The sequence below is a fragment of the Helianthus annuus genome, chromosome 3, assembly GCF_002127325.2.
Source record: "Helianthus annuus cultivar XRQ/B chromosome 3, HanXRQr2.0-SUNRISE, whole genome shotgun sequence".
NCBI lineage: Eukaryota > Viridiplantae > Streptophyta > Magnoliopsida > Asterales > Asteraceae > Helianthus > Helianthus annuus.
In genome coordinates, this window is record NC_035435.2 from 90,234,419 (window position 1) to 90,251,678 (window position 17,260).

Consider the following 17,260-nt stretch of genomic DNA (forward strand, 5'->3'; position numbering starts at 1 on the left):
AAATGTGGTCATTCTGGTTTTGATCGGGTCCTCAGGAACGAATAAAGTGAAATGTGTGCCGATGCCTTGGAGTGGATTGAACATCCGCACACCATTTCTGAAAGAGAAAGTCAGAGACCTTCGCTGGTGAAATGTGGAAGACCAGCCGGACCCGGAGGTTTATGAGCTTGTTGCTGTCAAGAGACTTCTCAGCAGTTGCAAATTCGACCTTGAAGTCCACACCGGGTGGATATCCAGTTGGGAGAGTGCTTAGATTCCTTGCAATGCACGGAACAGTTGCAGGATACGCCTTTAAATTCTTAATCTCTCCTATACTTGTCGATATTTTAGCTGCTTTGTGAATTGTTATTATCTCGTACAGCACTCTTTGACCTGACACGTTGATCTCGGATATCACCTCACACGTGATTGTTTCAATATGAAACTCATCAATGTTGTCAAGGTCCGCACCGCTTACCGATCTGCCAACTCATTTTTCCAAAATTTGTTAAATCTTTTCGGATAAAACTTAATTTTGGTAAACGGCATTAAGGTCAAGCACAAGAGTAAACCAACATCGGAAAATCATTTTTTTTGAAAATATCTTTGTGTGTTTTTAAATTTATCTTAGTTTATTGATTTTAGGGGGAGTAAATCCAAAAATCAGAAAATCCAAAAACATCGAAAAATTCAAAAACACAAAAACAATAGAAAAACAAAAATGAGTTTCCTGGAGAGCAAAAGAGAAAATGATAGTACATCAGTGGTCTATCCAAACCTCTTTAAACCTTAAATGCAAAACGATAAGCAGCTCTATATAAGATGTATCGGTAGGCTCACAATCATTTTAAAGTGTGCAGGGTGATATAAATCTTAATCGACTGAAGACCAGGTGGGAACCATTCATTGGCATATGGTCTTAGTACCGAAATTTCGTTTGATAGATTGCCGAGGTTCTGAGATATTCGGTCTTTATGCTGCTTATCATCTGGGTATCATGGTTGTATCTTTTACCGAAAAATAACGGGGACGCAAGTCTAGATCTTCCATGATACTATACTTACGTGTACATATTACATACTGCATTCGACCTCAATAAGTGATAAACAATCACATGTCCAACTCAAATAAGTGATAAAATATCACATCTATCCGGGTGTCAAGATCGTCTCTCTGCTGTACGGAAGTACTGACCTGTTCACGGACTTGCACCTGTGCCCTCGTGCATACGAAAATCAAGTTCCTCATCAATAAGTGATTATATCACATAGGACTTGTTTTCAAATCAAATAAGTGAGTATCTCACAATTTTATACGGTCAAACAGATGATAATCGGTATACTCACCGGTAAGATGAACTCTCGTGCATACCTTGATACGGGAATGTGTCGTGATGTGGATGAACACCGGTCTGTAAGCATAAATCATACCTTAACGTATCCTCTAAACATGATTACATCTGATAAGTTGAGTTTAAGTGGACAACAATACCGATAATTGTTATAGGATGCTTATCTTAATGTTAACTAACTGAACAACAAGAGTGTTTTGGCATGACCGTACACTGATATGATTCTCTTACCCTCGAAACTCGCAAAAAGAATGTCTGTATATATTTATTTACTGCTTAACTTTTATTATTTTCTTTTAAAACAGTTTCGTCGTTTGGTGCATATCAGCACGACATTAGCGGTGATGTCGTTTGATAACACTCAAAGGATTTTAAATTGTTGTCTTTTTAATGTCAAAAATACCAAAAAGATTTTAGGCTTGTTTTAATATAAACTTTATAAAAAGCCAAAAAGATTTTATTTCTACTTTATTTTCGATCGTACGATGTTGGAGCTCAAGTCTTCGTTACCTGAAACCTGACTGAAAACCGAACTGACTAAATCTTCATAAACGGTCAAAATTTGCATGTTTTGAAAGTTAAAATTTAAAATTGATAAATTTGAAAAACTTTCAAACTGTCGGACGGTGTTTGATTATGACATGGTCATTCGTGTGTCATGTGTTTATGTTAACTATATTCCAAGCAGTTGTTCTCATTATGCGTTTAGATTTCTTGCATGTGCAGATTCTAAAGGCTGGGAGAACATAGTCGATGACAAGCTCTGGAATGAAGACACGACGAGAAGGCGCTCAAAAGATGAAGATGATCGAGTTGCCGCTGGCCATCATCAACACCACAAGGATCTCACTTCATAAAGATAAAGTCTTTTCACGAGCATAACTCAAGGGGGAGCTTATGTTAAGGGGGAGTTTGTCAACACACTTCCTACATGATACGGGTAGTTTGTTGATACACTCTCTGCTTTCAAGACGTGAAGACTTTGAAGATCCTCCGACATTGAAGACGTGAAAGGACATCAGAGTTTGAGAACTCGAAGACCAAAGACTGTAGAAGTTCGAGACGAGTCTACAACTATAGAAGATAAAGACAAAGCTACAGCCAAGGGGGAGTTTGTTGGTGCACTTGTGTCTGTACTTTGTCTGTATTCGGTCTGATATAAACGATGTCCTGACTTGTGTTGTAAGTTGACCAAGTCAACCATCCTCCGGTCTGACTTGGACAACAGATTGTATGATGAAAGATGTTCTGATCGAAGGATAGTTCCTCGAAGGATGGTGTTAATCCTTCGAGGTGCACGAAAGATATGGTTCGACTGATTAGACCTCGAAGGATGATCCTTCGAGGTCAATGCTGATCATTCGAACAACTTGTGATCGAAAGATGATCTTTCGGACCATCTATCGGAACCTTCGAATCCTTCGGATCCTTCGATCTGGCATCATGAGCTGGGTATATATATACCCATACAGTGTTTGTGTGAATTAGTTCTGCCATTTGCACTTCCGAGAGATAGAGAGAATTGAGAGCTTTCTGTCCAGAACTCACACACACACCTTAGAGAGTTTATAGAACTTTTCTGTAAACATTGAGCTTGTAACCGAACCCTCATTGCATTAATACAAGTTGTGTTAATCGGTGAACTTGTGTGTTTGTTTCTCTACTTGCTACTAACTCGGTTTGCTTGCTAGCTTGGATTCCGCACTCGCTAGTAGGTTTGTATAACAAGGTTTAGGTTCGTAATCCTCCGCGAAATAGGGACCTACAGTTTTGCTTCAGCCCCATATTTAAGGGCGCCCGAAAGTTTTTTATGGCTAGACTATGCTTGTCGCATTCTATTATTCCTCTCCAATCAAAACTCAGTCAGTTATCATTCTCAACTTTTCCGTTGTAATTGCTATTTATCTTTTTTGTTCTTTTTAAAATTTTATGTTTTCACAAATTGGATGTGAATTGAGTTAGGGTTTAACTATGTTTAATTTTCAAGTTTTAACAAAAAGAACAAAAAATCATTATACTTGGAAGGGAGTTCATTTCATTAAAACTCACATCAACTATAACTTGTTTTATTATGTGCTTTTTAGAAACTGTACCAAAAAATGTATGCGTGTCATAATATTCCTACGTGTTAGGATTCTAAGCAAAAAAGAATATTCTATTTTACGGAAAAGGATTCTGATTTTAGAATCCACTTCAAGCCAAAAGGTGGCTGAGCCACCCTCGTTAAGTATGGTTGTGTGCTACTTAATTACGATGCAATAAATAAATATGTATGTGCAAAATCACCTCCATTTAGCCACAAGACCAACGGTTTTGTAGACGAATCAGTAGGCGACTCAACAAAATAATAAAAAAGGGCCCTGCCAGCGTTCGGATTGACAGTAACATATCCGGAGTACTGACTGAAATTGACACCTTCAGGTTGGCCTGGCAATGCCGATATCTTGTCGAGCTCTGCCAAACCGTCTTGAGGTGCAATGTAAACCGGAGAATACTCATCAGTAGCTTCCTCTGAAACCATCCATTTATTATTATTCGGCGAGTTTCTAGAATGTTTTGATTTTATAAACTTGAAAAGCCTGTTTGCTTGAATATCAGCAGTACATAACCCAAACAAGGCTAAAATGCAAACTGTTGCCTGAATAAGTTTAATCATCTTGGGTGTTACTTTTTAGCTTAATTCAACTGCTTGTATATAGTATACAGACGTTTAGTCGTATGGCGTCTTATATGTTGATGTGATCAATGATCTATAGAAACTGGTGTTTCAGTAACTGTTAGAATTTCATTTTTAAATATCTTTCAAGCCGGCCGCTTTAGCAAGTATCCTTTTGGAGTTGACTTGATCGTTTATATTCTATAAATGATGCTCCGGGCTTTCTGATTCTTGTCATATTTTAATAATTGGTGTTCTTCAAATTACAAAAAAAAAATATGGCAGATTGTGTCTCTTCTGATGTCTCATTCTCTTAAAAAATTCAGCTCTACTGATTAAACAGTTGGATTTAGAAAACAAGTAATTAAGCTCCTGCTTTTCAACTGTTAATGTAAGATATTTTAATATTGACATCAAATTATTGTCCTTTCCTTTTTTTAACCGCTAATTTCTTTAATCCCTTGTCGTCTATTATTATTATTATTATTATTATTATTATTATTATTATTATTATTATTATTATTATTATTTGTTATAATTCATGTATGTAATAGGTGTGACATATATAAGTTAGACTAGGTTATAACCCCGTGTATTACACGGTATAGAATAAATAAATTTTATATACTAAATAATAAAACAATATATCTTTAAAAACCTCATTTATTGTACGGGTTGAATAAATATAATTTTATATATTAAATAATAAAAAGTTATTTATATAAAAACCATAATAATAAGATAATTACATCTTTAAAAATATACGCATTACACTGTAATTTTAATTAATAATAGATATAATCTAGAAATAGTTTATATCAACTAACAACTATAAATAATAATTTGCAAACATTTACGTTACCTAAATCTTAATCAATTCATATTTCTTTAAAGAAATATCTATCGGATAGAATCGATAATAAGATAATTATTCAAGAATTTCCAACTTGTGTCTTAAAACATAAATTGATTAACATTTAGTTAACGAAAATGTTTGCAAATTATTATTTATAGTTGTTAGTTGTGTCTTAAAACATAAATTGATTAACATTTAGTTAACGTGAATGTTTGCAAATTATTATTTATTGTTGTTAGTTGAGATAAACTATTTCTAGATTAGTAGAAGAGTTATCTATAATTTTGGAAATAAATGTAGCCATATCGATCGTATTCTTGTGTCATGGAATTTTGTGAATGAATGGACAAATGCGGAGTATAGAGCTCTTGCTAGGGAGGAATCAGATCATTGCCCGTTAGTGTTGAAGATTGAAGCACGGAATTTTGGGCCTAAACCTTTTAGGTTCTTTAATTCATGGTTATCCAGGGACGGGTTAAGTGAAGCGGTTGATAAAGTGTGTTTGGAGGACTTTGGCTATGGGCCGAAGGACATTATCTTGATGAAGAAATTTAGGAGGTTGAAACAGAGTATATTAGAGTGGCAAGGAAATTGGTCTTAGGTAGAGATTGAAGAGGAACTTAATTTAAAGGCTGAATTATGTGAGCTAGATGAGTTAATTGATGAAAGGGATTTGACCGAAGCCGAGATGTGGGTTCATGATGAAGCTAAGAATCGGCTTAGGGAAATGGGCGATATTAAAAAGAAAGATATTGGACAAAAATCACATGTTTGATGGGCTCGGAAGGGGATGAAAACACTAGTTTTTTCCATGGTTGTGTCAACATGAGAAGGGTTTCTAATAATATCCCGGGGTTAAACGTCGATGGCAAGTGGATTTTCAAGCCCTTGGAAGTGAAAAAAGAAGTTTGTCGTTTTTTCAAGCAACGGTTTGTTGAGGAGATGCCTGACCGTCCGACTTTGGAGTGCTATGGTATTAAAAAATTGTCTGATGTCGAAGCCGAGAATATTGTGGTTCCATTTTCTGAATTGGAAATCAAAGAAGCTGTATTCGATGGTGGGAGTGATAAGGCACCGGGCTCGGACGGTTTTAATTTCCGATTCATAAAGCGGTTCTGGCCATTTTTAGCTAATGATTTTGTTAAGTTGTTGCAGGAGTTTTTTGAAACATGTAATATAAGCCAAGGAGCGAGATCTTCTTTTATAACGCTGATTCCTAAAGTTAAAGATCCGGTGGGACTGAACGAGTATCGACCAATTACTTTAATTGGGGTGATTAGTAAAGTTATCTCCAAGGTTCTTGCTAATCGTCTAAAAAAGGTGATGGGTAATATCATTCATGATACACAGTCGGCATTTCTTTCAGGGAGATTTATTCTTGATGGAGCGCTTATCATTAATGAAATATACTCCTGGGCGAAAATGACCGGCAAAGAATTATTCTTTTTTTAAAATTGACTTCGAGAAAGCTTATGATAATGTCAATTGGAGGTTCTTGATGTCGATTATGAAGCAAATGAATTTCCCGGATAGATGGTGTAATTGGATCAAGGGTGTGTTACATTCGGCTCGTTCATCCGTTCTTGTGAATGGATCTCCTACGTTCGAGTTCAGTTGCGAAAAGGGTATTAGACAAGGTGATCCTATCTCGCCTTTTTTATTTTTATCGTTATGGAGGGTTTGTCTTCGATGCTTAGGATGGCTTGTGATAATGGTATGTTTGATGGGGTGCAATTGAATAATGATGGCCCTATTATATCTCACCTTCTATATGCCGATGATGCAATGGTTATGGGCGAATGGTCACAATTCAACTTTAATGCTTTGAAGAGAATTCTTCAAATATTTTATTTGTGTTCGGGCCTTCGAATAAACTTGCACAGGTCGAATTTATTTGGGATAGGGAAGAGTGTGGAGGAGATTGAAGTTTGCGCAAATGGGATGGGTTGTAGATCGGGGTTTTTCCATTCAAGTATTTGGGAATTTTAGTGGGCGTCAATATGAACCGAATTAGTAATTGGGATTCGATGGTTGATGTTTTCAAAAAGCGCGTATCTTCTTGGAAGGCAAGCGTGGTTTCTATTACAGGTAGGGTTATTCTTATCAAGTCGGTTCTTGAAAGTTTACTGTCGTATTATTTCTCATTGTACAAAGCCCCAGTCACGGTTATTAATAAGCTTGAGGTTATCATCAAACGTTTCCTATGGGGAGGATGTGATGAAAAGAACAAGATACATTGGGTCGCTTGGGATAGAGTTACGAAAAGTATAAAAGATGGAGGATTGGTTCTCTCCAAGTTGGAAGATAATAATTACGCGATGCTTTTGAAATGGTTGTGGAGATATCGAGTAGAAAACGGGGCGCTTTGGTGGAAGGTTGTGGACGCAATACATGGTTCGAGTAGAAGATGGGAAACAATTCAGTGTAATAATCGCTTCTCAGGCGCTTGGTCTAGATTGGTGAAAGTCGGCTATAGTCTTAAAGTGAATGGTAATGGCTTTGTCAATATGGTCCGAGGGGTCGTGGACGACGGTTCGACTATTAAATTCTGGATTGATCCTTGGCTTACGACGGAACCGTTAAAGATTAAATTTCTCTCTTTGTTTCAACCGGAGGAACAGAAACGTTGCACTGTGGCAGATAGAATTTTCGATCATAATAGCCCTCCCACCATTTGTTGGAATTGTAAGCATTATCCGAATAATGGCCTTGAAGTGGACGAGCTCATTCAGTGTCGTCGAGTTATTTCGGGAGTACAGCTTAGCAGTCGAGAGGATTCTTGGGCCTGGATCCAGGATTCGGGTGAAGGCTACTCGGTTAAGGAAGCCCGGAAATGGATAAAAGGTAGCGATTCTAGTCTAGATAATATGATTTATAATTGGTGCAAGTGGATCCCAAGCAAATGTAACATATTCATGTGGAGGGCTAGTTTGGATAGAATCCCCACCAAAAGTGCCCTCCTTCGTCGAAATGTCAATGTAGGATATGGTTTATGCGGATTGTGTGGGGATATCGACGAAACAGTTGACCATTTGTTTTCGGGTTGTAGGGTAGTGTGTGGAGTTTGGGATGCTATTGCTTCTTGGTGCAAATTCCATGATTCTTTGTGTTTTCTCTATCTGATGTGTTACATATTACAGATCAATTGATTTATCCAGCGAAAAAGAAGGAGATAATCTACGGCATCATCATTATCGTGTGTTGACGAATTTGGAAGGCAAGGAACGAAAAGGTTTTCAACGGAGTGGATTCGAATGTAGTTCACATTGTTTCGGATGTGAAGTCTTTGGGTTTCCTATGGTTTAGAAGTAGACACAAGGAGGGTTCGATAGATTGGAGAAACTGGTGTAATTTTATTTTCCCGTTGATGTAACATTTTTTTTTGCGTTTGTCTATCTCTTTCTTGGAGATAGTCGTCACGGTTGTGTTTAATGAATTTCGCCTTAAAAAAAAATCTATAATTAATTAGAAGAGATTAAACTAAAATTATAATTATCTATAAGAGATGGGCTAATATGATGACAAGTGTCCCTAAAGAGGTTTCTTTTATTATATAGTATAGATTAGTATCCATGGGTCAAATACAGATAAAAGGTAGTTACATTGCCACAACTTTTGTAAGGGTGTAATGTTCCATATATACCGGTTAGGTTAGAGTGTATAAACTATAATTGTGGTTGTTGTGTATGATCAATAATTGAAGATATGGATCTATTACTTGTGATTATCTACTTAAGTTTAAACTTCTTTGATTTAGATGCAGAAAATTCTCACTTATTCAAGTGTTAGTATTCAAGCATTATCTCCAACAAAGTTATTATTATTTCCAACAAATTGGTATCAAAGCCAAGGCTGTTTAAGTAATTTTCCATCAAGACCAAAAAAAAAAGATCAAGATCAAATATCAAGTATAACCGGATCAGAAAGAAACAAGATCATCAGTTTTGCACTTTTTAAGAGATCATCACTTGGATCCGACTCGCCTTTAGTGTAACCTTTGATTATTTCCGCACTTTTGCACTTTTTAAGAGATTATCTTAGTTATAGTAGTAGGCCCCTCTTTTGAAGGTGACGTTACCCTCAACCCAGTAGTTTGAGTCAGCAAGGATAATTTCCTAAAGGGTTGGATTATTGAAAGATAATTAATTAAGTTATTAATGCGTATTGTGGTAGGCCCCTCTTTTGAAGGTGGCGTTACCCTCGGCTAAGTAGTTTGAGTCAGCAGGGATACAATCCTAAGTAGCCGGGTTAATGTTTTAATAGTAGTTTACATATGAGGGGATCAAGAAATTCGAACCCCCGCCATCCAATACCACTGGGTATTGAAGGAGGTCCTACTAAGCTTGACCCAGGTCCTTGAAGGATCTATACACTGAACAAGGCAAGACTCTTACCAAACCATTCCCTTAACCCCCGACCAAGTAGCCAACATATCTCCATATAGACCGTGGAGATATGAATGGTGTAAATCTTTTATTTTATATAAACAGTAAAATAACGCCATGACACCATGGAAAAATGATAAGGAAGTTTCACCTTCAACATAAGAAACTAGTTATTAAAGTCATTAATACATAACCAAATAAAAAGTGCGAAAAGATTAAAAATAAAAAGTATTACACTAAATGCTTGTCTTCACCAAGTGATGTAAGAGACTTAGGCAAACATGGCCTTTGATTTTCAAGAACTCTTACGATCAATCTTGGATCCCGAGACTACTACACACACTCTATGATGGATGATGGATGACGGTGGTGGATGTGGGTTGTGATGGTGGTGGTGGGTGGGTGAAGTGTGAGAGAGATGGTTTGCCAAGGGATGATTTGCAAGTGGGCCAAGCACCCCTATTTATAGTCTGCACAGAAGCCCGGACACGGCCCCGTGTCCATTGGGCACGGACCCGTGTCCATTGGGCACGGACCCGTGTCCACCCATCTTCTCTTTCTTCATTAAATGCAGTTTGTCTGCATTAGTTGACCACGCCACCGTGTCTGCTGGGCACGTCCCCGTGTGCAGAAGCGTATCTGTACTATCAAGATATGCTTGGATTCTGTGAATCTTAGCATTGACCACGACCCCATTGAGCACGCCCCTGTATTGGGAAAGAGAAGCTTCTACAACTTTGTCTTTTCTACAGACACTTGGGCACGCCCTCGTGCTCAATGATCATAGGGCGTGTTCAGCCTTCTGTTCTCTTGTTTTTGCTTGGGGAGATGCTGTCGAGGGGTCGGTCATGGCACGTTTATTCCGTTTCTTGTATTATTGTTAGATTTGGCTTCATTTTTGCTTCTTTTGTTCATTTAAGCTCTTTTAATCCTAGAAAATCCAAAAGGAAGACAAAAGCACACTTTTTTCCAACATTAGTACTAAAAAGGGTTAGTTTTATGCCACATTTGATGTAATTTATGTGTTGCATTTTGCACACATCAGGTGCCAACCATAGTGTGCAGCTAGAGCTAGAACAAGTCTGACAGTGTCGAATCTTGAATCTTACTACCGGAGCAAAGACGTCTTGATAATCAATCCCATACTTTTGGTTATAACCTTTAGCCACCATAAGTGCTTTATACTTGCTTACATTCCCATGTTCATCATACTTTGTCTTATAAATCCACTTCACACGGATAGGTTTTTGATCCTTTGGAGGATCCACTAATTCCCAGGTTCCATTTTTTGTATCGACTGCATTTCTTTGTCCATGGCTTCTATCGACTTAGTGTCTTTAAATGCTTCACTATATGATATGGGATCAGCATCGGCATAGAGTACGAAGTTTGATACATCATTGGGTATAGTCTGGTTTCTTTCATACAGTTCATCAACCTGAGCCTTGGTAAGAGGGTGTGAATCTTGATAAACCTCCGAGATGCTTCGTGTTCTCAGTTCTTTGTTTTTTGAGGAAGACGATGAATCTGCATCTTCCTGATTGTTGCTTTGATCCTCAGTGTCGTCATCACTTGAAGGATTCCCGGCCTGGTCATTTTGTCTGTGACCCTACATCCATGTTTGAAGTAGCCGCATTTGGTTCTTGAGTTTCATTGTCTGAGTTGTTCAGTTGAATGCATGATGTTTCTTTATTAGAGATGCTTCCATCCCATTCTTGATTTTCATCAAACATGACATCTCTGCTGATGATAGTTTTATTGGTTGTTGGGTTATACAGTTTGTATGCCTTGCTGTTCTCGCTATAACCAATAAAAAATGCCTTTTCTGCTTTATCATCTAGTTTAATTACCACAATGTTGTTTTGGAAAATGAGCGTAAGCGACGCAGCCAAAAACTCTTAAGTGTCCGCCACTTGGTTTTCTTCCACTCCATGCTTCTTGCGGAGTTATATTTGGTATAGTTTTAGTAACGGCCCAATACAGTAAATATGCAGCACATGCTACTGCCTCTGCCCAATATGAATGTGGTAACTTTTTCATTTTAAGCATGCTTCTACTTAATTCCATAAGTGTTCTATTTTTTCGTTCAGCTACACCGTTTTGTTGAGGGGGTATAACTAGTGGTGAGTTGATGATGAATCCCACTTTCTCTCAGGAAGTTTTGAAACTCATGATTACAATATTTTGCTTCTCTATCTGTACGCATGGTCTTTATCTTAAAATCAACTTGATTTTCTACGAATCTTTTAAAGGTCTTGAAGTGACTCAGTGCATCCGACTTTAGCTTTAGAAAGTAAACCTATGTTTTTCTTGAGAAATCGTCTATAAAAGTGATGAAGTATTTGCAGCCACCAATTGATGGGGTCCTCATAAGACCACATATACATATATCTGAGTGAATGAGTTGAAGTGGCATATCAGCATGCCATGTTGCTTGTTTCGGAAACGATTTTCTTGTATGGTTCCCAAATAGACATCCTTCACATATGTTGTTGGGTGATTTAGGAATTTTAGGTAATCCTTTTATGATTTCATTTGTTCCCATGCTGTGCAAAGTATCAAAGTTGAGATGACCGTATCGTCAACGCCATAGGACAGATATATCTTGTGTCATCATGCTGCAGGCTCGTGGCGTTAAATCATGATTCAGATTTAACGAAAACATTTTGTTTCTGGTCATCTTGACCGAGCCTATACACACTCCTGCTTCATACATTCTTGACTGAAAATTTTTACCTCATATCCCTTTTGTACTAATTGTCCCACACTTAACAGATTATGTTTTAATCCTTCAACATAAAATACATTTGGAACTTTGTTCTCTAATCCTTTCACTTTGATTGATACATCACCACATCCCAAAACTTCTAGTTTCTTATTGTCCCCTTTTCTTACTTCTCTTCTTTCTGATTCATTTAATGTATTTAATGTAATGAATAAATTCTTGTTACCAGTCATGTGATTACTGCATCCACTATCTAAGTACCAACAATCATCCTTTGTTATTTTCTCCACGTTAAATATCATGAACATTGTCTCATCATTTCTTTCTTTCGTTTCATCTTCATGTAAGAGGGCATTTCCACTTCTGTCGTTCTCATCTTTTCGTTGGCAGAAATGTGCCGTATCTCCCAATTTTTGACAAACAATGGATCTGTCCGTCGAATCTTCCTCTTCCTCTACCTCGTCCTCTACCGACATTTTCAGATCTGTATTGTCGTGATCGATGTGAATTACTGCTTTGTATCTGAAATGCTTGTTCCATTGGTGCATCGTCGCATTGTTTTAATCTTAATTCGTGTGATTGGAGAATACCGAGTAACTCTTCCTTGGATATTGTAGTTAAATCTTTTGATTCTTCTATTGCCACCACTACTGATTCGTATTTGCGTGTTAGACTTTGAAGGATCTTTTCAACAATTCGTTGTTCTGTAACATTCTCATCTGTAGGTTCGGCTAGGAGGATCTAGTCGCCTAATCCTTGTGTACAAACCAACCCGGTTGTGCGGAATCCAACCGGAAAGGCAAACCGAGATAGAACACGCAAATACACGACACACAATATTCATCGATTAACACCTCTGTATTAATACGTATGAAAGGTTCAGTTACAAGCTCAATGTTTACAAATTTACTCTTCAAACTCTCTCACAGTGTGTGTGTGTTCTGTGCTCTCACTTATGTGTTCTCTCCAGAGTCTCTCTTTTCTTATCCACAGACTGACTATATATAGTCACAGACACCACGAAACAGAACTAAACTCGGCGAATCAGACTTGGCGAATCAGAAACTTGGCAAAACATATTAAACATTGACGAAATGGAAAGCAGTCAACGAATCACATTCATGGTCGACAAAACTGAGTTGTTTCGTCGACATAATTCTTGTTTCGTCGCCATTGGGCTTGGGCCCAATTGTGTTTCGCCAAACTGTGTTATAAGCCCATGCTTGTTTCGCCTAGATTGTTTAGCCCAAGGACCAAAGCAGAGTCCTTTATGTCTTGGCCCAATATTCTTGAAGTCTTCTTGCACACGACGGAGGAAAGTCGTTGCTCGAGCCGACATGCGTCAAGTCGAGTCGCGTCCACAACCATGTATCAACAAACTCCCCCTTGGACGCTACTCGCGAGATTCGCCTTTCATGTCTTGTATGTCGGAGGATCTTCAACGTCTTCACGTCTTGAAAGCAGAAAGTGTATCAACAAACTCCCCGTTTCAGGTAGGAAGTGTGTGGACAAACTCCCCCTTAACATAAGCTCCCCCTTGAGTTATGCTCGTGAATGACTTGATCATTAGTGCTTGAGATCCTTGTGGTATTGATGATGGTCAGCGGAAACTCGATCATCTTCATCTTTTGAGTGCCTTCACGTCGTGTCTTCATTCCAAAGCTTATCATCAACCATGTTCTCCTTGCCTTTAGAATCTACACATGCAAGAAATCTAAACGCGTAATGAGAACAACTGCTTGGAATATAGTTAGTATAAGCAAATGACACACGTATGACCATGTTTCTATCAACTACCATCCGACAGTTTGAAAGTTTAATAAATTTATCGATTTTAGTTTTTAACTTTCAAAACTTGCAAATTTCGACCGTTTATGAAGATTTAGTCAATTCGGTTTTCGTTCAGGTTTCAGGTAACGAAGACTCGAGATCCAACATCGTACGATCGAAAATAAAATAGAAATAAAATCCTTTTGGCTTTTAGAAAGTTTATATTAAAACACACCTAAAATCTTTTTGGTATTTTTGAATATTTCGAATGTAAAGACTGAAAGCAGTAAATAAATATTTACAGAGATGCAGAAGCTGAAAGCATTAAATAAATATTTACAGACATTCTTTTTGTGAGTTTCGAGGGTAAGAGAATCATATCAGTGTACGGTCATGCCAAAACGCTCTTGTTGTTCAATTAGTTAACTTTAAGATAAGGATCCTATAACAATTATCGGTATTGTTGTCCACATAAGCTCAACTTATCAGATGTAATCATGTTTAGGGGATACGTTAAGGTATGATTTGTACTTACCGACCGGTGTTCATCCACATCACGACACATTCCCGTATCAAGGTATGCACGAGGGTTCATCTTACCGGTGAGTATACCGATTATCATCTGTTTGACCGTATATGATGCGAGATTCTCACTTATTTTGATTTGAAAACAAGCCCTATGTGATAGAATCACTTATTGATGCGGAACTTGATTTTCATATGCATGAGGGCACATGAGCAAGTCCGTGAACAGGTCAGTACTTTCGTACAGCAGAGAGACGAACTTGACTCCCGAATAAATGTGATATTTTATCACTTATTTTGTTTGGACATGTGATTGTTGATCACTTATTGAGGTCGAATGCAATATGTACACGTATGTATAGTATCATGGAAGATCCAGATTTGAGTCCCCGTTATTTTTTGGTAAACGATACAACCATGATACCCAGATGATAAGCAGCGTAAAGACCGAATATCTCAGAACCTCGGCAATCTATCAAACGAAATTTCGGTACTAAGACCATATGCCAATGAATGGTTCCCACCTGGTCTTCAGTCGATTTAAGATTTATATCACCCTGCACACTTTAAAATGATTGTGAGCCTACCGATACATCTTATATAGAGCTGCTTATCGTTTTTCATTTAATATTTAAAGAGGTTTGGATAGACCACTGATGTACTATCATTTTCTCTTTTGCTCGCCAGGAAACTCATTTTTGTTTTTCTATTGTTTTTGTGTTTTTAAAAATTTTTGATGTTTTTGGATTTTCAAATTTTGGATTTACTCCCCCTAAAATCAATAAACTAGGATAAAATTTAAAACACAAAGGTATTTACAAAATTGATTTTCCGATGTTGGTTTTACTCTTGCTTGACCTTAATGCCGTTTACCAATAATAAAAAGTCAAATCTTGATTTGTCAAATGCTTTGGTAAAAAGGTCGGCACGTTGGTCATCGGTGTGGACCTTAACAACATCGATTAGCCTTTTCTCAAAGCAATCACGTATGAAGTGATACTTGATTTCGATGTGTTTGGTCTTTGAGTGCTGCACAGGATTTCTAGTGATCTGTAATGCAACAGAATTATCAACGTAAATAGGAGTAGTTAGGAATTCAAAACCGTAGTCGCGTAATTGTTGTTGAATCCAAAGGACTTGGGAGCAACAACTTGAGGCAACGATGTATTCAGCTTCGCATGTTGATGTAGCGACGCACGTCTGCTTCTTGCACTGCCATGTGACTAGGCGATTTCCCAAAAACTGACATCCAGCCGTTGTGGATTTGGTGTCGATTTTGCATCCGCCAAAATCAGAATCACTTAAAGCGATCATGTCGAAGTTATTATCCCTAGGGTACCATAGACCGGTGTCAGGGCAACCCTTCAAATAACGAAAAATCCTTTTTACAGCTGCAAGATGTGAGGCCTTCGGGTTGACTTGATATCTGGAAAGCAGGCACGTTGGGTACATTATATCTGGTCTTGATGTTGTGAGGTACATAAGAGATCCGATCATCGCGCGGTAGTATGAGGGGCTAACTGATTCACCCTTCAAGTCTGGAGTAATTCCGTGATTTTGCGGCAATGAGGTATCGATGGGCGTTGCATCAGACATCTGGAACCGGCTCAAGATGTCACCAACATATTTAGTCTGATGGATGAATATCCCAGACTCAGTTTGTTGCACTTGTAGGCCCAAAAAGAAGGTCATTTCCCCCATAGCACTCATCTCGAATTTATCCTGCATAATGCGCTCGAAATTCCTACACAAAACATCATTAGTAGAACCAAATATAATATCATAAACGTATACCTGTACCAGTAGAAGATCTCCATCTTGTTCTTTGATGAAAAGAGTACAATCGATTAGACCTCTGCGAAAACCATTCTCCAGCAGATAATTAGATAAGGTTGCATACCAAGCTCGCGGTGCTTGATGAAGACCATAGAGAGCTTTGTTGAGCAACCAAACCCGATCGGGATGGATAGGATCTTCAAAACCTGGAGGCTGTTCGACGTACACCTCTTCTTCAACCACACCATGTAAGAACACACTTTTGACGTCCATCTGGTAAACCTTGAATCCTTTGAATGAAGCATAAGCCAGAAAGATCCGAATAGCTTCCAGACGTGCAACAGGTGCATAGACTTCGTTGTAGTCGATCCCTTCAATCTGACGAAAACCTTGAACGACTAATCTTGCTTTGTTCCGGATAACAACTCCACGGTCATCCTTTTTGCATTTGAACACCCAACGGGTACCAATCTTCTTGTAACCAGCAGGTTTCTCTACGAGCTTCCATACACCAAGCTTCTGGAATTGTTGCAGTTCTTCCTGCATTGCTTCAACCCAAGAATTATCTTTCATGGCTTCTTTCCAAGTTCTTGGCTCTTCCTGTGAGACATAATACGCGAAAGACCAATCATTTTGTTGCCCGGATTCTCGAATAGCTGCATACAGGCCTGCATTATTGTTGTTCTGCAACATGTTTCTTGTTTGAATGCCACTTTGCACATTTCCGATGATGTTTTGTTGAGGATGGGTATTATGAATCCTTGTTTCAGGATTATCTCGAACTGGAATATTCGTACCCAGATTGTTGAGATTGAGATCAACAACCAATTTAATACCCGGAATTGACGAAGAGGATGATGCAGTAGCTTCAGCTGTTCTAGGGGCATCCACTGGAGGAGTACCCTCTGAAGTACCATGAACTGCTGTTGTTAGAGCTTCTTGATCTGCATTGAGAAATTCATCATCCTCTGAAGATTCGTTCAATTCGGTAGCATCGTGAAAATCCTCATTGTCGAGAGCATTGTTGTTCACCGAAGATGGTTCTTGATTTACAAGAATTGGACGAACCACAGGTGAAACTGTTGCATTGTCACTCTCGAAAAACATCCTTGCCGCAACATTTTCTTCAACTGCTTCAACATTGATCGAATTGAAAAAGTCATCGTACTCAAACATCCAAGGCTGACCAGGACATTTGACTGGCAATGTGTGCCTTTGTACTCTGACCTCAGACCAT

At 38.2% G+C, this 17,260-nt stretch overlaps 1 pseudogene; it reads right to left on the reverse strand.

Moving 5' to 3' along the window:
• Positions 1–10,399, reverse strand: part of LOC110931534 — a 35,064-nt pseudogene extending 24,665 nt beyond the window's left edge.
• Between the last annotated feature and the right edge of the window lie 6,861 nt (positions 10,400–17,260).